This window comes from Drosophila serrata, unplaced genomic scaffold (genome assembly GCF_035046125.1).
Source record: "Drosophila serrata isolate PLE 108 unplaced genomic scaffold, ASM3504612v1 contig_34, whole genome shotgun sequence".
NCBI classification, from domain to species: Eukaryota; Metazoa; Arthropoda; class Insecta; order Diptera; family Drosophilidae; genus Drosophila; species Drosophila serrata.
Window position 1 is genome coordinate 397,222 of NW_028256932.1, and position 22,584 is coordinate 419,805.

Consider the following 22,584-nt stretch of genomic DNA (forward strand, 5'->3'; position numbering starts at 1 on the left):
TGGTAAGTTAATTAGGAGAAGTCTATTAGTGTATGACGGTAAACTTTGGTTTGCATCCCAATTTAAACCGCGCAGAGCGAAAAGTAAAATATATAAGGATTTAGTTACATAGGGGTCATTAAATTACTTCGACCACCGTTTATTATATTCAAGAACACCCCTGGTTCTATTCACCATAGACGAAATATTATCAATAAAGTCAAGTTTTTGGCCCAAGCGGACGCCCAAATCGTCAACAGAATTAATTGTTTCCAAAGAGCAGCAGTTCAGCGTTTAAGTAGCAAGCTTAGGAACGACACGAAAGAATGTCATTAGCTTGTGTTCACGTCAGAAGGCCCTTCGCGGCGGCCGCGGCGCCGCCTCTGTCCACCGAACCTCCAAAGCCTTGGCCGCTCTTGCACTCCCGCAAGTCGGCTCTTCGAGCACTGCTCATCGGGCTAGTCTAAGCGCTCCCGCGCCCACTCTTCGATGTTCGCGAACGCCCGCTCCCGAATTCCCGAGCTTCGCTCGCTGCTAAGCGAGCTGAGGGACGGCTTGTTCGCGCTCCACTTCTCGGGCCCGCTCTCGCACTGTTAAGCGTAGCTTATCGGTTGGGAGCGCAGCCCTTACATTTAAGCTATTTAGTCTTATGTATGCAGCGCAATAAAGCTGACCATTTGATTTGCCCACGACGCCCCCGTCTTTTACTTTTCACCTTCGCTTGCGACGTGGGAATTTCCATTGGGCTACATTTGGCAAGACAGGATCTTCAGCGGCAGGATCGCCCCCCTACAAACAGCTTGCATTTCGAGCCATTTAAGTTTAATAAGTTTACACGGCACCAAGTTTGAAAATTATTAAGATCTGTTTGTAAATCCGACTGGCAGGCAACGTCATTGTCTTGCACGCAAAGCTTGACGTCATCCGCGTACATAAGGACTCTGGAGTTAGTCAAGACTTTGGGCAGGTCATTTATAAATAATGAAAACAATAAGGGTCCCAAATGGCTTCCTTGCGGGACACCAGATGTAACCCTTAGAATATTGGATAAATTATTCTTAAAGAGGACCTTTTGCGTCCTGCCATTCAAATAACTAGAGATCCAATTAAGAAGATCACTTGGAAAACCCATTGAATCGAGTTTTCTAACGAGGAGAGAATGGTTAACAGAGTCAAATGCTTTACTGAAATCAGTATAGATTACATCTGTCTGACAATTATTATGGAAGCCCTTTATAATATAGGAAGAGAGCTCCAAAAGATTTGTTGTTGTTAATCTTCGCTTAAAAAAACCATGTTGACATGGAGAAATAACTGATCTACAAAGGTGCTGTAAGTGAGGGATGATAATGTTTTCAAATAATTTAGGGATGGCCAACAACTTAGAGATTCCTATATAATTTCTGGCATCCAATTTGCTCCCTTTTTTGTGGAGAGGAATAATAAACGATTCCTTCCAAATAAAGGGGAAAGTGGGAGGTTTCTAAGGACACGTACGCTGAGCTTGCATCTTTTTTTGGGTAGCGATTGTGGGAACACTTATACGGAAGGTTTCTGAGTTGGTAGTAAATTGAATGTCTGGTTTCTACACCCGCTTGCGTCATATGTACAGAGCTTGCATTTTCTTTGTCAACGATTGTGGAAACTAGGTTGTTAACTTATATATATTATATGAACAGTTTTTGTATGGCACTACTACTATGTATATGATATATTCATCCGATTTTCATAAAATTAGGGCTGGCAAAAATTCCTCCCGCTTAAACGCCGGAGGAAATAAATCACTAGCAATGGTTGGAGGTGCCTGGCGGCAGGCATAAAACGCAAGTGGGTGGTTCTAAAATAAACAAGCAAAAGCAAACGGGGATAAGATGTCAGCTCAAACGTCGGTTGAATACAGAAACGCCCTAATTTATATATTATGCAAGAAAGGAAAAAGTTCCAAAAGCTTGCGACAAGTAGAAGTGGGTAAAACGACAAAGGGGAAGCTCAACAACAGTTTGCTAAATGGAGTTCAATTCATTGTTATGGACGATGAAATTTTAACTCGAAAACTTTTCTCGGACCTCAATTTTACACAAAACATAATAGTGCAACAGTTAACAATTTAATAACGGATGGGAATCTGTCAAAAACAATGAAGATACAAAATGAACTGGATGAGTGCAACCGGAAGAATTAAAAAGAGGGGTGTGTTGTCTCTTTTCGGCACAATCCTTATAAACTAAGCCTGGTACTATCAATTCTAAAACCCACTAATCCCCAAACAAAACTCAACTTTTGTCGCTGTTCAAATGTGTTTCGCAAAAGTCCTCGCTAAAGCCGTATCTAAAAGGTAATAAAAGCTTGTTTAACAAACAAACTTATCCATAGCAATCAATTCGGCTTCACAAAGGGCAAGTCTGTTCAACATAGTCTACTTTATGAAGACCTTCTCCAGGAAAACTCCCTCATCGTCTTCCTAATCGCCTATAATTATCGTCCTTCCAGGAGAATTCCCTTATACCAGTAATCCGCTTTCTAATCGCCTACAATTATCTTCCTTCCAGGAAAATTCCCTTATATCAGTAATCTTCTTCCTAATCGCCTATAATTATCTTCCTTCAAAAATAAGTTAAAGTTACAGCCTACGCAGCCGACTATCATCTGATAATACAACATAACCGAAGGAACAACCTCCAAGTCAAATTTCTAACTCTTTTCCAACAAATCGAAGAATGGTTAGGAGTAGGAGAGCAGAAGAAATGTCATTTACTGCATTTATGGTGGAAAAGAAGTTGTAGAGCAAAAATCACCACAGGCTCCACCAATATCCCAACTACTACAAAATAATAAACCAAAAATACAAGAACTCCAGAGCTCTCAATATTATAAAACGCCTCTCCTCTAAAAAATAGACTGAAATTAAACTTTTCTCATAGAAATTGCTAAGTCCATCCTTACCTCCAAAGTAAACTACTGGCTACCCATCTACGCAAAAGCAACCAACATCTTAAACCGACTTAAGGCCTTCCAAAACTTTTAAATAAAAGCAGCTCTCGGGGCCTTTAAAACAAGCCCATCCAACATATCTTCATATGAATAAAAAAAGATATTATTTGAAAGAGTTAGTCCGAACTTTGGGCACTTCGTCTATAAATAATGTACGTCAGAAGTAACCCTGAGAACATTAGATAAAGTATTTTTAAAGAGGCTCTGTTGCGTCCTGTCATTCAGATAACTTGGGATCCAATTAAGACGATTAACTATAAATGCTATTGAATTTAGTTTCTTAACAAGAAGGGAATAGTTAAATGCCTTACTAAAATCAGTATGGATTAAATCTGCCTAAATGTTAGAATAGACACCCTTTACAATAAAAGCCAAACAATTTTAGAAGGGGATTGCACAGGGCGTCGGCACAATACCTGAGCACTCAGCTCACCTGGCGAATAAACTGGATTAACTAGATGTAAATCTAAAATAAGAGAGCTTTCATGTTAACTATGACTAAAAATTAGGTTAGTTTTGGACTTGATTTAAATATTCACACTCCGGACACCGCATAAATCACTAAGCTCTCTTCCTACACGTGTCGAATGCGTCGCTACCAGATCCGAGAACTACTTGTTAAAGTCGGAGGAGATTACGACAATTGTTATGAACATATTTCTGCATCCGTTGAGAGTACGACCATCGGGCTAACGCTTCAATCCAAAAATGAGTACTTTTTCTCGGTCTATGAAAGACGTGTTGCCAATCTACAAGAGTTGAAAGAAAAAGGCGCTTCTCAGCCCGCTCAGGTTTCATGTCCCAAATTCTACCGTCTGTCGTCTGCTGCCCGTGGACACCGAATTTTTCACAGACGATTATCTTCGGAAGCCCACCTTTAGGGATCTTGTTACGGCATTTTGTGTCAATTCGTGCCTCACGCCTGTGAAGAGGATTTTCGAAAAAGAGTTCTCTCCAAGACGAGTGGGGATGCGCACGCCATTGTAGCCAAGGCACCACTGACCAACGAAGGCTTCATCTCAGCGTGACGAAATCTTACGGAGTGTTTCGAGAATACGAGGTTGCTAGTTAAGAGCCAGTTAAAAATTCTCTTTAGCATCCATACAGAACAATCGACGCCCAAGTCTCGGGCCTCAATCAGACAGCCTGCCCTGAGTTCGGCAGGATCTCCTCAATAGAAATGGACGACCAACAGCAAGTCAATTTGGACAAATATCCCGAGCGAACATCTGAGGAATCTTCTCAAAAATTGACCGATTTTCTAGAGAGTTATTCCTCGCTCGATCAGATTCGCATTCCCCGTTGGGTCGCGTTCCGGCCGGGACTGAAGGTAGCACATCATGGGTTCTGTGACGATTCGCAGATAGCGTATGACGCTGCCATCTACGTTCGAATAGAAGTTGGAAACACGATTATGGTGAATCTGCTCATAGCAAATACGAGACTGGCACTAGTAAAAACAGTGTCGCTTCCGAGGATAGAATTGTGCGGAGCCTTGCGCTTATCCAAGACGGCCGCTAATATTCTTCCAAAAATGCCAGTGTCCCTCTCAGGATTGCACTGTTGGACCAAAGGGTGTATAGAGTGGAAGATTTGTAACGCCATACGATTTATTTGCACACGATTTTTTCGTGCTGGCTTTTGAACTGGCTCCAGGCTCTCTCACATTTTTCATTCAAAAGCCAGCGAGAGAGCGCTCTAGAGCCAGCCGCTCTCTCGTGCTGGCTCTCTAGAGTCTAGAGCACTCTCACGCATACAGCGGTGTTTTCGTGCTGGCTCTAGAGCCAGCAGCTCTCTCATACGCATACAGCAACAACGCGTTCCTCAAAATACCGATTTCGCGACTGAATTTATAAGATATTTTTACATATATATTTTTTTTTTTTTATAATTTATGTATATGGATGCTCCAGGAGGAACGGGGAAAACATTCCTCATTACATTGATTCTGGCTACGGTTCGACCTAAAAAGGACATAGCTTTAGCTCTTGCTTCATCTAGAATCGCTGCGACATTGTTACCTGGTGGGAGGACTGCTCATTCAACGCTGAAGTTGCCGTTGAACATGCAAATCATCGAGACTCCTACGTGCAACATTTCCAGAGCATCTGGCAAGGGAAAAGTATTGCAAAGATGTAAACTCATTGCTTGGGTTGAATGCACAATGGCACACAAAAAATCGCTGGAGGCTCTCGATCGATCATTGCGGGATTTGCATGGAGCTGTCCAACCATTTGGGAATGCGTTAAGGGGGTAGACCACCCTGACATTTTTTAAAAATCTAATTTTTTTTTTTTAATCAATCTTGATGCCGATATTCTTACGGTCATTTTAAGACATCGGGCTTAAAAATATCTCGTTACTTGTGGATTCTACAGCCATTCGAAGTGAGCGCTGCCGGTATACCGTAGAGTACTTTCTTTATCTTCTTTTGCGTTTTTCTCAAAACAACGTTTTTTAAAACGGTGTACATGATTTCTCAAAAACCGCCAGACCGATTCTCTTCAAATTTTTTACACAGCTTCTCTATAATGCCCTCTATGGCATGACGTAGGATTTTTTCGATATGTTTTTTTGTTTTAAAGTTATAAATTTTTAAATCAAAAATTTTGTTAAAAAAAAAAATTTTTTTTTCAAAGTGCTCCCATTTGCTCAAAAAAAATTATTTCAAAAAACGGCTACGTCATGCTATAGCCATACTTATATAGCTTATAAAAAATTTTTGTTTTTGAATTTCGGATAACAAATGTGGTGTGCAGCATGTACACCATCCGACCATTCCCTAAAAAAAAATCGTTTTTTGACTGGCTATATCTCCGAGGTTCGTAAATATTTTTTTTTCTTTCAATAAGTATTTTTTACTTTAACATATGTACTTTGATGTACTAATAAGTAAAAAGTTGTATTCCCAATAACTTAGTCAAAATGAATTTTTGAAAAACAATCTAATTTTCATGCGTTCAGGGTGGTCTACCCCCTTAATATTGCTCGCAGGGGATTTCAGGCAAACGTTCCCTGTGATTTCCCGATCGACACCAGCTGACGAGATAAATGCTTGCCTAAAATATTCTATATTGTGGCAACATGTACGTACATTATAGTTGAAGACGAATATGCGTGTCCAGTTACAGAACGATGACTCAGCCGACGTATTCTCACGACAGCTACTGGACACGGGGAACCGAAAGCTGCCAGTCAATGAGACGTCGAGAAAAATAGTATTGCCCGAGAATTTCTGTAATTTAGTTACATCGAAGGAAGGACTTATCCGAAAAGTGTTCCCCGATATCCGAATAAATTGTAGGAATCACGATGGGCTCAGTGGACGAGCGATTCTCGCTGCCAAGAACAAAGATGACTACCAGCTCAATCATGTAATCCAGTCCAGCATAGAAACTGACGAAATTACATATAAGTCGATAGACCCCGTTGTGAAGGCAGAGGAAGCATTTAATTACCCCACGGAATTTCTAAACTCACTTGATCTGCCTGGAATGCCACCACACATATTAAAATTAAAAATAGGTGTGCCGATTATCATGCTCCGAAATATAAATCAGTCGAAACTCTGCAACGGTACGCGACTCGCAGTCAAGAAATTGATGAATAGCGTAGTAGAAGCAACGATCACAACAGGTCCTTTCAAAGGTGAATATGTCCTCATTCCTAGAATTACTCTGATCCTGACTGATACACCGTTCCAGTTCAAGAGATTGCAGTTCCCCATTCGTTTCGCGTTCGCAATGAGCATTAATAAAGCTCAAGGTCAATCTCAGGAGTTGTGTGCTCTAGATTTGGATGCAGATTGTTTTTCACACGGACAATTATATGTTGCGTGTTCCCGTGTCGGAAAACCAGATAGTCTTTATATTTACGAGGAGAATGGAGAAACGAAGAATGTTGCATACCCACAAGTATTAAAGAATTAAATAAATTTGAAAATTATTCTTTTTTGTTTGATTTATTTCTTATGCGTGCAACCACAATATGCCACAGAGAAACGTGGCAGGGTACAGCTAGTTGTATTATATAAAATATTAATATAAGCTTTCCTGTCTTGTTTTAATTAGCTTATTAATTGGACGTTGATGCACTACGGTCATTACATTCAAGTGGCCCGTATAACACCAGGCACATGCCTGTTTGGGTTAGGTATAAGTAGGCGCGATGGAAAATATAGGACAGAAAACGAGGAAATTCATTACCGGCGTGCTGCCAGGTTGTTAGCTCGCATTTTTACTAAGAGTGTTAGTAATAAAGATTTTAATTTGGGAAGGGTATCTACGTTAGAGATTAGTGTGTACAAATCATTATAATTTACACATAACACTCTAAAAGGTTTATGCACTTCAAAGGAGGTTCTACAGTGGCGCAACACTAATGGGATATATGATCTAGTAGTTCTACATGGTACGTGGCAGGGTACAGCTAGTATTTAATATATACACTGCGTTTCACTTGAATAGCACACTTTACATACTGAATTTCAAATCTCGAAATCTTTTAAACAAAAAGAAAACTCGTTGATGTTTTTATTTCTATTTATAGAGTAATCAATTTTAATTATAAGAAAAGTAACAAAACTTAAATTAAATTAACAATTAATAAAGGTTAGCAAAAAAACTTCAAAACTTCAAAAATTTCACAACCATTTTGTTTCACATGAATAGCACATTTTAGATTTAGTGTCATTTCAGCAGCCAAGAAGATTGATTCATGAAAGTTTTTTGATTAATTTGTGAATTTCAAACATAGTTTAATCATTTTGTGCAATTATGGGTCGTGGAACGTCACTAAGTCACAAGGAACAGATCCAAATACGAAGCTATATTGATTGTGACCTTTCTGTGGATAATATAGCAAAAAAAATTGGAAGAAGCAGAAAAGTCGTACACAATTTTATAAAGAACAAGCAAAACTATGGAAAAAATATGAAAGGTAGCCAAAGTAGTCTCCTTAGCGACACAGATAAGCGTGCAATTCTGCGGGAAGCCTCATATTCTCATGACTCTGTGAGCAAGATAAGGGCAAAAGCAGGTGTTGACGCGAGCAAAACTACTGTTTGGCGAGTTATTTCCAAAGCTAAACATCTTAACCGCTTGAAACTTAAAAAAAAACCACCGCTTAACCCCAAACGAAAGGAAGCACGGTTGACCTTTTGCCGCGTCAATATGTCATGGTGTAACGAGTGGAGGCGCGTAGTTTTTTCTGATGAAAAAAAGTTCAATTTGGAGGGGCCAGATGGCTATAACTATTATTTTCATGATCTGAGGAAAGAAACGCATCAATTGGAGCGTTTACACAGTCGAGTAGGCAGAGTTATGGCTTGGGGAGCCATATCTTACTATGGGACTTGTGAACTCCAATTCTTATCCTCAAACATGAACGCAAAAGCGTATCTAAACGTCCTCGAAAAAGCTTTTTCACCATTGGAAACTTTTTTCAATCATTTGCCTTGGACATTCCAGCACGACAATGCCCCAATACATACTGCACGTGTTGTAAAATCTTTTTTAAAAGATAAAAATGTTGAAACTCTGTACTGGCCACCATACTCGCCGGATCTGAATATAATTGAAAATGTTTGGGGATGGCTGTTCAGAAAGGTTTATGAGTATGGCAAACAATTTTCAACAAAAGACGAACTAATTGACGCCATTCAGAGGGCCTGGGCTACAATATCCCTAGACTACATTAAAAGTCTATATGATTCGCTGCCCAACAGGATCTACGAGGTTATTTTGAATAAGGGGGGCTCGACCCATTATTAAATTAACATATATATTTATATTAATACTTACTATTGAATAAAAACACATTTCCTAATACTTAAGTTCATTAAAAATACTTTAAAAAAAAACAATGTGCTATTCATGTGAAACAAAATTGTTGTGGAATTTTTGAAGTTTTTAAGTTTTTTTGTTAACCTTTATTAATTGTTAATTTAATTTAAGTTTTGTTACTTTTCTTATAATTAAAATTGATTACTCTATAAATAGAAATAAAAACATCAACGAGTTTTCTTTTTGTTTAAAAGATTTCGAGATTTGAAATTCCCTATGTAAAGTGTGCTATTCAAGTGAAACGCAGTGTATGTTCATATGTATGTAAATTTAATAATTCAAATATATAATATACATACATAATTATATATTCTGCATGTACATATTATGTAAACAACCCATTTTAAGTATTTGATACGAAAATGAATTGTTGATGAAACATCGATGAATTGTTGATGAATTTTTATTGATGACAGCCTAGGACAATACCATTTTAAATTCATCAACAGTTTTTATGACCTGTCATCGATGAATCATCAACAACACCCCCTTGACTATTGATGAAACGTAGATGAATTTCTGATGACTGGTACTGCAGGGTATTTTTAATATTATTATTGTCACATAAAAACGTTTAGCCTTTAAATTAAATATTGGTATTAAACTAAGTATTTATATTTTTTGCATTACTTATAAAAATAAATAAAACAAGAAAGGAAGCTAACTTCGGCACGCCGAAGTTTATATACCCTTGCAGATAGAACTTCTATGAATAGGAATCCATACAATATAAATTATATATATTTGTGTTAAAAAACAATGAAGTAATACCTGCTTTCATTTCATTCACCTATACATATTATATTTGCAGTTTTACATTCACAGATTTGCAGTTTTCCTCTACATCAAACGATCGTTTGTATGGCGCCTATATGATATAGGCGTCCGATTTTCATGAAATTTGACACAAAATTTAAGACTAATATAAAATGGCTATACCTTAAATTTGATAAAAATCTGTTGAAAACCGAAAAAGTTATAATTTTTAATTATATTAATTTCTCGTTCGTTCCTATGGGAGCTATATGATATAGTAGTCCGATTTTCATAAATTTTTTTTTGCAAAATTGTAGAGTATAGTTAAATGGCTATATGTCAAATTTGATTCAATTCTATTGAAAACTGAAAAAGTTAAAAATATTTTTGTAAAAATTTTCCGATCATTCCTATGGCAGCCATAGGATATAGTCGTCCGATCCGGCCCGTTCCGGCATATATACGAGTGAGAGTATATACAAGGCTAACTAACATTCAGATAGCTTTAAAACTGAGAGACTAGTTTTCGTAGAAACGGACAGACGGACAGACGGACAGACGGACATGGCTAGATCGACTCGGCTGTTGATCCTGATCAAGAATATATATACTTTATATAGTCGGAGGTGCCTCCTTCACTGCGTTGCAAACTTCTGACTGAAATTATAATACCCTGCAAGGGTATAAAAAGGAACAATATAAAGGGACTCAAGCACTAAAAAATGTAAACAAACTAAAATCAAAACAAACAAACACATCGATATGCACATGTATACATCAGCTGTTTTCGCTGCCGTTCTCGTCTTCCTCTGTACCTAACAAGCGGTCAGCAGCCCATAATATAAAATTTAAATTTTTCGTCGTTGCGCATGAGAACAGAAGCACACACATATTCACGCACACATACGCACTTGTTTTATCTGTGTTTACTCATACATGCAAACCCATTCTATTTTTAGATCTTTACGCTCTCAACTTTGTGAGAGCAGGGAGAGCGCCATCGTGTCAACGAACAACGTTCGTGAACAACAGGGTGACCAAGTTCATGCAGTCTTCTGAAGCTGAAGCTGTCCGTTTCGAACATAACCCTGCCGATCAAGCAGAGGGGTATCGCTCAAGGCGGCGAGTCGCCCGTGACGGAATTTGAGAGATGAGCGTTCAAGGTCAATGTCGCGAAGGTACCCCAGAGGATATTCCTGAGCGATTCTCTAAGCTCGACCAGGCATTACGTTTTCGCGTATGTTTCTCGCTTCATTCAGCGTTCGCAACAAATAACTGTTCCACGTGAGCAGCAGATATCCAATGCTGAGATCCCCGCAGCTAAGAGGCTCCTAATTTCTACGACTCAACGCAGATATTTCGCGCTCGAGTATTTTTGTCTGAGCCAAAAGCGTTCAGTGCCAGCATCCAGTTCCATTAAAAATATGAAACCCTTTCTTGACTATCACGGCCTCATAAGAGCGTGCGGACATGAGGTCATTCCTGTAAAATTGTCATTTTGCTCGTCTCCTCGTTTATTTTACGCAACGTGTAACACTGCACGGCGGTAACCAGCTGATGGTAAGGCTTATACACTCGAATGTTTGGATACCAAGAGTCAAGAAACTACTTAAATCCTTATTTTTCTCAGGCAAGGTATGAATGATCCACAAAAAGAGGCTACAAACCCAGCTCATGGGTGAATTACCTAAAGAGTGAATGTCTTTTTCGCGTCCATTTACTTATACGGGCATGGACCTTTCGACATTAAGAACTACACCGGACGAGCCTGCCTTATTACTAAAGGGTATGTGCTGGTGCTTGTATGTTTCTCTACAAAGGCGATTAGAACCCACATCTAACCTTACGAAAAAGAAATTTCTAGCAGCCGTTTTCTCTTTTTGTGTCCCGAAGAGGGTGCCCTCGACAAATTCAGTCGGACAATGTAAAAACCTTTGTTGGAGCGGCCTTTGTGCTGTCCCGTGATTTTCTTCTAGCACTGAAGGAGTCAGTGGCGAGTGCTCAGTCACCAGCAGCTTCTGTGGTTTATTCTTCCGGGAGCGCCTCACATGGGAGGGTTGTGGGAAGCTGGAGTCAAAAACTTTAAAACATTTTTTTATAAGTCCACAGCCACTCGGAAATATACCTTCGAAGAGCTTTCGACACTCCTGTCTAAGGTCGAGGCCTGCTTGAATTCGCTCCGATGTCTGCTGACCCCACAGAACTGCTGGCACTCACACCGGGCCATTTTCTTGTTGGTGGACCCCTCCTTGTAACCGTGGAACCTGAAATAAAGGGTGCCTCCACATCCATAATCAACCGCTCGACAACTTTTCGGTGCTAAAAACCAGACTATCAAGAAAGATGGTATGCACGCTCCTGGCAAGTGTATTTCCAAGCCGCGCTCTCCTACCGCCGTACCGTCCCATCGTGGCTGAAACTGAACTCCGATGATGTTAAGGACCCGATCAAAAAGCTGGGCAAGAAGAGTCTGACGCACTCCAAGATCGGATCATCTTGCGTGACTCGCACGGAGTCGCCCAGGTGCGTTTCTTGAATGGAAACAAGATGAATGATATAGTAGTCCGATTCATATAACACAAAATTGTAGATTAAAATAAAATGGGTATATCTAATCTATATATATATAAATGCTCTGTTCGTGTCTACATCCTTCATGAAAAGTTCTGAACCGTTTAAGCCCAAATTTTTACACAACATGCGTTGAGGTTCCAGCTCGGATATTGTATACTTTTGATGTTGATAGCTTATCTGCATTTGCGAATATATCACTTTTTTCGCGTTTCCCCGTGCCCCTACTGCTGCGCCCTCTACAGGCAGCCAGCTGAATCAAAGCATTTCCTGTCAAACATTCAAAACATATTGAAAGAAGAAATTGGAGATACAAATTTTATTTTTTTGTTCAGGTTCAGTAAGAAACGAAGTCATGCCACCCAAGAAGTCGAGTTTGGGTAGTCGTAATCGCAATACAGAAGCAAAAAGACGTAAGTTTACGAATATGACTGACGAAGAACGGGCCTCTTTCCGAGAGACTGAACGGATGAGAGCAATGCAGATACACAACGAGGAATCAGCAGAAAGACGAGCAGATAGGCTTGAGAGAAAACGTTTGAGAGTTAGGCAGTCGCGTTCTGCAGCAATCGATTTGATTCCCTCTCAAAATAATGAACGCGACAGGGCAAGGGTAGCTGAAGCGCGTTTACAGCTTGCAGCAGATCAAAACCTGCAATACAATCGTCTTGCATTCAGATATAATCCAACTGTTGATTACAGCTCGAATCGCAATGTCGTTATTGGCCGGATGCATCAGGTCTGCATATACTGTCAGGCTCCTTCGATTAATTATATCCATTTGCGGGATGCTGTGATGAATGACCGTAATACAACCAACGTTGGAAAGCTCACGATTTTGCCATCCTCATACATAGGTAGTCCACGCCACATGCAGGAATATGCTCAAGATGTCATGGCATATGTTCGTTGCTACGACCGTCCAGATTTATTTATCACCTTCACATGCAATCCAGCTTGGGACGATGTAGTACAGCTGTTATTTCCTGGACAATCGTATAGGGATAGGCATGACATCACAGCCCGTGTTTTCAGACAAAAGCTCAAGTCACTGATGGATTTTATTGTGAAACATGGAGTTTTTGGATCTGTGCGGCGCTGGATGTATTCAGTAGAATGGCAGAAGAGAGGATTGCCGCATGCGCACATTCTGATTTGGCTGTATGATAAAATTACTCCAGACGAAATCGACGATGTTATATGCGCTGAGATTCCACGGGCCGAGGTTGATACGGATTTGCATGAAGTTGTCATCAAGAACATGATCCATGGCCCATGTGGTACCCTCAACCCATGTTCACCATGCATGGTAGACGGGAAGTGTTCCAAGCGATATCCTCGAGCATTTACAGCCAACACCGTAACAGGGGACGATGGATATCCTCTGTATAGGAGACGGTCAACTGAAGATGGAGGGACTTCGGCAAATTTAAACATGAGAATTGGTGATATTGAGGTAGACAATCGTTGGGTGGTTCCATACTCACCACTATTGTCAAAATCATACAAAGCGCACATCAACGTAGAATATTGCAATTCCGTGAAATCGATTAAATATATCTGCAAGTACGTGAATAAAGGCAGCGATATGGCAAATTTTGGTGTTCAGGCAGAAAATGGTGACAGCAATGCAGTACGAGTTGTCGATGAAATATCTCAATACCAGGCTGGAAGATACATAAGCAGCAACGAGGCTGCATAGAGAATTTTTTCGTTCCCCATTCATGAACGCTATCCAGCATTAGTTCACTTGGCAGTCCATTTGGAGAATGGTCAACGTGTCTATTTCACAGAAAGAAATGTGCAAGAAAGAATCCTGAATCCGCCAGCTACAACTCTGACTGCCTTCTTCACCTTATGCCAGGAAGATGATTTTGCAGGAACCTTGATGTATTCAGAAGTGCCCTCTTAACTACAATATGCCACAGAGAAACGTGGCAGGGTACAGCTAGTTATATATAAAATTTATACATATCACTAAAATTCGGGTTTATCTACACATATAACATTTGGAGTTTTTTATAACCTTTCAGGGTATTATAATTTAACACAGAAGTTTGCAACGCAGGGAATGATTATTTCTGACCACATAAGGTATATATATTTTTAATTAGTATCAACAGCCGAATTACTGTAGTCATGTCCATCTAAGATCAATTCCTAAATAAGCCAATATGGAAACGCCGGCTGAGGGCATGAACTCCAGTCCTGAAAAACTGTTACAAATCGGATAAATCATAGCGGTCAGGTAACCCTTTCCCCGATCGATATTTCATAACTAATCGAACATTTAAGGCGACATCCAGCAAGCGAATGAACACCTGCGGACTAGGTATCAATCCCACTAAAACAGAACTGATGCTCTTCACAAAAAGAACAAAGATACCCTCTTTCAACATGCTTAGTGTAAATGGCATGGAGTTAAAACTCGCGGAGCAAGCTAAGTATCTAGGAGTGATACTGGAGAAAAGTTCTCATGGAAGGAAAACATTGCTGAAAGAGTGAAGAAGGCCTTCTACTCCTGCAGGAAAATGTTTGGAAACAAATGGGGACTACACCCAAAGATAATTATATGGCTCTACACAGAAGTGGTACGGCCAATACTAACATGGGGCCCTAGTATGGTGGCGGGTACTAACTAGGCCGAACTAACTAGCACCAACAAAACGAAGCTGACACGGACGTGGGAACAATGCGCTCATACCCCGCGGCTGCCCTCAATGCTATCCTGAACATAATGCCGATAGAACGGTTCGTGAAGGACATTGCAGCACAGAGCGCAGTGACACTGAAGGCAAGCAATTGCTAGAAGGAATACGGCGACGGGCACGGCAAGATACTTGAAAGCATCAGAATAAAGGCAAACCAAACAAGAAAGGAAGCTAACTTCGGCACGCCGAAGTTTATATACCCTTGCAGATAGAAATTCTATGACTAGGAATCCATACCATATAAATTATATATATTTGTGTTAAAAAACAATGAAGTAATACCTGCTTTCATTTCATTCACCTATACATGTTATATTTGCAGTTTTACATTCACTGATTTGCATTTTTCCTCTACATCAAACGATCGTTTGTATGGCACCTATATGATATAGTCGTCCGATTTTCATGAAATTTTACACAAAATTCAATACCTATATAAAATGGCTATACCTCAAATTGATGATGAAAATCAGCTGAAAACTGAAAAAGTTAGAAATTTAATTGTATTAATTTCTCGATCGTTCCTATGGGAGCTATATGATATAGTAGTCCGATTTTCATAAAATTTTATGCAAAATTGTAGAGTATAGTAAAATGGCTATATCTCAAATTTGATTCAATTCTATTGAAAACTGAAAAAGTTAAACATTTTTTTGTAAAAATTTTCCGATCATTCCTATGGCAGCTATATGATATAGTCGTCCGATCCGGCCCGTTCCGACATATATACGAGTAGGCTAACTACAAAGTTTCATTCAGATAGCTTCAAAACTGAGAGACTAGTTTGCGTAGAAACGGACAGACGGACAGACGGACAGACGGACATGGCTAGATCGACTCGGCTGTTGATCCTGATCAAGAATATATATACTTTATATAATCGGAGGTGTCTCCTTCACTGCGTTGCAAACTTCTGACTGAAATTATAATACCCTGCAAGGGTATAAAAATCATTGGCATGCATTACTGCTGCGAGGTCTGTCGCGATGTAGAAAGGGAGATGATGTCTTTCATGCTGCAAACCAAAAACGGTTTTAAGGGCATTTTATCGAGTTTTCGTAAAACTCTGAAAATGTTCTTGGCGCCGAGGCGCAAAAAAAAAATTGCTTTAAGTGGGCAGCAGGTTGGCCGGCTCTCAGCAGCGTTGGTATTGCTGCAACATCATTGAAAGTGGGTGAATTGAATCTTCCCACATGTTCACCTGTTGGGGTACAATCCGCTCTTATGACAAATTTGTGCGTATCCGATTTCATTCGTTCCAATTCCGTTTTGAACATTATAACCACAGCATTATTAGCGTGAAAAAATTCTTGCAACTGTTTAAAATTTCGTCACTTTAACTGTTGTGTTTCCTCTATATTGCACCGCATATTCAGCTAATGCACCATCGACGAACTGAAATATATTTGCAGAAATTGATGCGGTTCATCTGGTGTTGCCACCATTAAACCATGCAAATAATATATATTTGTCCTTGTATCTGTATTTGCATACAATCATTTGTTGAAATCGGAATCGATGCCGCCTCCTCGAATGATATTAGCTCCAAAGGAAGTGATGCGAAAGCAGGTATTGTATTCAAGGATGTGTTGAAGAAAATGGTTGGAATCGGAATCATTTCCATCAAACAATGGTTTCATTGCCTGTGGTGGTAAGTAATGGATCCAGTTTGACCTTTTCACTTGCGCATCACATTCCAGCCGTTTCTCTTTTGAACTTTTACGCTTTGCAATATCGGCAGATAGTCGTCATAGGTCCAATATCTAAATTTTCATCATTGTTGTAGTTCGCAGTGGGATCATATTGGAATGATAAGCGATTATATCATGACAATGATCTTCGCGTCCTCACGCTTTGTCTCAATAGGGCATTTGCTCTTATTATATTTTGTCTTTCTTAGCTTAAGTTCCGTGAATACACTTCATGCTGGCTTGCACTATACACGTGATTGATTTGATGGTTTCCAATTAAAATGTTAGGAAACGAATAATTTAATTTTGATTCGTAATAATGACTTTTTTTATAATATAACTTTATATTTATTTAATCGCTCACAAACTTTTGAAAGGGGAGAAAACTAAAAAAAAATGAATTGTACTTTGCTTTGTATTTTATGATTTTTACAGGTTGATCAACGGATGGCGAAGTCATCTGCCGTAACGGTGTGCACCAGAGAACTGCAAAAATCACTATTTTCTTGATTTAATCATACGCGAACTTTTTCAATCAACTCAACTCACTGAACAAAACACAGTGATGAGTAAAAATCAACTAATTTTGCCGTACGCATCATTCCGATAAAAAAAATGAGCATGTGTTGACGAAAGCATCATTCGGATCAATTCGAGTTGATCGTGGATGAGTAAACGATTAGCGACAAGATGACACGAAGTGAGGATTACGAATGCATGTACAGTATTTCTATGCGAGCTTCTTGAAGCTTGTTTTTGCTTGTTTTTTTGTTTTCCTCCTTTTTAGTCGAATTTGAGATCAAAATGCGACGAACCAATAAATATGTTTTAATATAATTTCTTAATTTTCTTTAGTATGTAAATGTAAAACATAATTAGGTTTAATATAAATTTAAAATCAAAATACGACGAACCAATGAATATGTTCCTTATTTGTTGTAAAATAAAATTAAAACATGAAAATAAAAGCTTTGTTGTGATATCATTTTCATTGTGTTTTACCTTCTTCTTCGCACATTTCATCATTCATGAGTAGAATCATACGAGTTGATTTTTGTGAGTTGAGTGCTATTCTTTTTAAAAAAAAATGATTGTTGAATCGAATGAGCCGAACAATTTGGAGTGAAACAAAAAATCGCTCGCACCCGAGTGGATTTAAAATCTACAACGAAAATGTGAGCGCATGCAAGTTTGATAGGCTGATCCGAACAGTGGGATTATTCGGCTGTTGAGCGCGTACGAATTTTTTCATTCACCCGAAGCCGTTCTTTGGTGTGCACCATCGTTCCTCGGTTAAGTTTCGACCGGGAATGCTGACAATTTCTAGACAGGCGGACCTGGACAAGACTTTAAATCACCTACCCTCAAGTCAGGCGACGCGAACCGTACCTACTGACTTTCAGGTTCGCAGCTAAGAGCCTAATTCAGCAGTGTCTGTACATAGCTCTCCCTGGGCCAGGTATCCCTAGCACTCCTCTAGCCCAATGCGCTTGCTGGTACCACCACAGAACATCAAAGGTGAGCGACGGTCAACAAAGTTCTCGGCAAGATAGCCAAGAATGAGGCTGAGGGTATGACCGACCCTAGGGTGCCGAGGACAAAGCCAAATTCCTTGCGGAGATCGCGGAATATGAGGCCTATAAAACGGCAAGCCCAATGGCGTTCCAGTCCTCACAGGCAAAGCGCAATCGGTCAAAGGAAGTGACTGAGAGTGCACCTAAGAGGGCGAAGAACCCACAGGAGACGCCGAGAGCGACCAACTTTGTCAGCAAGGCAAAGAAATTTAGCGAGGTGGCCAGAGACAGTCTGGCATTGGATGAGAACCACGATGACGGCCACCTGCTGTCTCCTTCGACTCCTCAGACGTGGTCAGGGGACACCGGGTCATCATCTATGAATTTCATAGCGAAATGTGTGGCTAAGATTAGCGACAATTGGGCTGGCCTTACGATTAGGCTAGTCCACGCTAGGGAGATCCCAAAGAGACCCAGAGCTCGCATCTGGTTACCGAAGGGGCAAAACGAAAGGCCTAAAACCCGGACGTCCAAACAGAGGACCATCCTAAGAGCGGAACAGGAGATGAAGGTGAGCAAACCTTTCCTCCTCCTGAACTACCTGCCGCAGCTGGAAGCCAACCACCATTAGGTTCGGTATAGCATTAGGAAGGCCGAGAAGGACGAGATACTAGAGGAAGTCGATTAATTTAAAAAGCTTTTGAACGAGATGTTCATCGACGACAAATCCCCAACAAACATCTATGTGGAAAATCGTGCAGATTAACCTGAAGCGCAGCTCGCACGCTTTAGCGAATCTCTCGATCCTTCTTAGGGAGAGAGCAAGTCGCTTAGGATCCCAGGATACAGACTGCTGTGCACTAACTCGAATGGTAAGTCGAGAGCATGCATAATAATTAAGAACTACTTTTATACCTCTTTCTGTACCAATTTCAGCACACCTGACCTAGCTGTGGCCAGATTTGTGGCAGCGGATGGGAGCGAAGTGATGATCTCATGGGCGTACATGGCGCATGACGAGCCGGCCCCGCCTGAACCGGTAGTCAAGCTGCTGCAAAGGGACGAAGAAATGAAGACGTCCCTGGTGCTCGGGTGCGATGCGAATGCGATGCGATCTCACCTTGCAAGTCGACAGTACATACAAAATTGAGAATTGTACGGTATCGGCACAACACTCCTTATTAAACCATAGATACATTTTCTTTAACCTAAAGGCACCAGTAAGTAAACAAGTACAAAGAAGCAAACCCTGAAAGAAAGACTGGAACAAATTCAGCGAAATTGTTCAATCTAAAGTAAACGGCAGGAGGATTAAGACACAATTTTCCTTAAAGGCACTCGACCAAGAGGTAAACAACGCCGTCCAAGAGACATGTAAGATATCATTCTCAAAGAAGCAGTTCCACCATACATAAGGCCAAGAAAGGCTCCTGCAAAACTAATGCGAGTCACTGGAAGACATAACGGACACGGCGAGATTAAGCAAGATTCTCGCCAAAGAGCACACAAGCCCTACCCCTATCAACAGAGCAGACGGTACTGCTACAATGACAATAGTGGAACTAGAGCTACTAGTTGACACTTTCTTACCAGGGAACCTACGAGACAACTCGAAACCCAAGAAGGAAACGAACACTCAAACAGACACGACAACACAAGACATCGAATAGATTCTCTTGAAAAGTACAAAAGCCTGGGCCCAGACGGCATAATACCGCCAATGCTACAACCAGCCAAGAAAAGCATCTGTAGATGGCTAAAAGCCATTTACGAAGTTTGTATAAGACTGACACACATCCCGCTCCTGTGGAGGGAAACGAGTCATCTTCATACAGAAACCTGGCAGAAGGAGGAACATCGTAGCAGAGGATTACAGACCGATAAGTCTCACCTCCTTCGCCCTGAAGACACTAGAGAGACTCCTGGATGTTCACATCCGGGAGAGACTTCCCGGATGCGCAGCATGCGTACCGTAAAGGCAAGTCAATGGAAACAACACTACACGAAGTTGTAGAAGACAAACACAAGCAATACACTACGGCCGCCTTCCTAGACATCGAAGGCGCGTTCAATAACATGAACCCCGACTCTATCCTGGGCTCCCTCAACTTGTTAGGTATTGAGAGAGGCATCAGAGAGTGGATCGGGGTCATGCTAAAGAGCTGGACGATCACAGCCGAACTGTGTGGCACTCACCTCATGGGGACTGTAAAGAGAGGCACACCCCAGGGCGGGGTTCTATCGCCCCTACTCTGGCTTATAAACATGAACGCCATATTGGTAGATCTCAATGTGGGTGGAGTCAAAGCAGTAGGACTGCAAGTATCAGGTCCCTATCCTGAGGTTACCAGCGAAATAATGACAGGTGCGCTGTGTCATTTAAACATATGGCTAAAAACCTGCGGACTAGGTATCAATCCCACTAAAACAGAACTGATGCTCTTCACAAAAAGAACAAAGATACCCTCTTTCAACATGCTTAGTGTAAATGGCATGGAGTTAAAACTCGCGGAGCAAGCTAAGTATCTAGGAGTGATACTGGAGAAAAGTTCTCATGGAAGGAAAACATTGCTGAAAGAGTGAAGAAGGCCTTCTACTCCTGCAGGAAAATGTTTGGAAACAAATGGGGACTACACCCAAAGATAATTATATGGCTCTACACAGAAGTGGTACGGCCAATACTAACATGGGGCCCTAGTATGGTGGCGGGTACTAACTAGGCCGAACTAACTAGCACCAACAAAACGAAGCTGACACGGACGTGGGAACAATGCGCTCATACCCCGCGGCTGCCCTCAATGCTATCCTGAACATAATGCCGATAGAACGGTTCGTGAAGGACATTGCAGCACAGAGCGCATTGACACTGAAGGCAAGCAATTGCTAGAAGGAATACGGCGACGGGCACGGCAAGATACTTGAAAGCATCAGAATAAAGGCAAACCAAACAAGAAAGGAAGCTAACTTCGGCACGCCGAAGTTTATATACCCTTGCAGATAGAACTTCTATGAATAGGAATCCATACAATATAAATTATATATATTTGTGTTAAAAAACAATGAAGTAATACTTGCATTAATTTCATTCGCCTATACATATTATATTTGCAGTTTTACATTCACAAATTTGCATTTTTCCTCTACATCAAACGATCGTTTGTATGGCACCTATATGATATAGTCGTCCGATTTTCATGAAATTTGACACAAAATTTAAGACTGATATAAAATGGCTATGCCTCAAATTTGATGAAAATCTGTTGAAAACCGAAAAAGTTATAATTTTTAATTTTATTAATTTCTCGATCGTTCCTATGGGAGCTATATGATATAGTAGTCCGATTTTCATAAAATTTTATGCAAAATTGTAGAGTATAGTAAAATATATATCTATATCTTAAATTTGATCCAATTCTATTGAAAACTGAAAAAGTTAAAAATATTTTTGTAAAAATTTTTCGATCATTCCTATGGCAGCTATATGATATAGTGGTCCGATCCGGCCCGTTCCGACATATATACGAGTGAGAGTATATAGAAGGCTAACTACAAAGTTTCATTCAGATAGCTTCAAAACTGAGAGACTAGTTTGCGTAGAAACGGACAGACGGACAGAAGGACAGAGGACAGACGGACAGACGGACAGACGGACATGGCTAGATCGACTCGCTGTTGATCCTGATCAAGAATATATATACTTTATATAGTCGGAGGTGCCTCCTTCACTGCGTTGCAAACTTTCTGACTGAAATTATAATACCCTGCAAGGGTATAAAAAACGGACTGCATGACCGAGGAGTTGAACTTCGGGAACGCTTTCTCGACCTCATACCCAACAAAGGAAGACTGGAGCAGGTACAAAGTGCCAGTAGAGAACGGGGAGTCCCTCTACACCGAAGCTCCAAGATAAGCTGTGGCGTAGGAACTAAAAAGCAGCTTAGCTCTAATTGGAGGCTCTATTTTTGTGCCTCACTACTTTAACCTACCTACCTAAGGCGCCTAAGGTTGGAAAAATCTTACACTGTGCGACGCCAAGTCCGATTTTTTTTCTTAATTACTTGCAATCCCATGCTGCTTTATAGTTGATGTGTAAAAGTTCTTTTTTGATTCCTAAAACTTCAAATTTCGTGAATGTTCCTTTTAATAATGGGTGGTGGCTTTGGTTTGCTAGACGCTGGTACAGGAGTCTCAATATTGGTCGAGTTTCTAGTTGCTGTAGGTTTTCATGCGATTGCTGAAATTGCAGTACTGCTAGTTGTTGGTGCGTCTTCCATCGAAACCAGTGGGAGTTTGGAAGTGAGGGAGCGGGTGAGAGGGAGCGCTTTCTCTTGCTATCGAAGGTAAGTGTGTTAAGAAATACGCTTAGGAACCGTTTCTATGGTTTATGCACATATATTAATCATAGAAATATATGTAATTGAAAAACAAGTAGTTGTGTTGGTTTAGTTGTACTAAAAAGAAGTTTTTTTTTGGGTAATTTCATGTCGCACCTTAATCTTAATTTATATGATAAATAAGTCCTGGCAAC

General features: G+C 40.4%; 1 protein-coding gene across 6 annotated transcripts in view; it reads right to left on the reverse strand.

Moving 5' to 3' along the window:
• Nucleotides 1-22,584, reverse strand: part of Nipped-A (Transcription-associated protein Nipped-A) — a 321,958-nt gene that overhangs the window by 135,249 nt on the left and 164,125 nt on the right. The window lies entirely within an intron of this gene.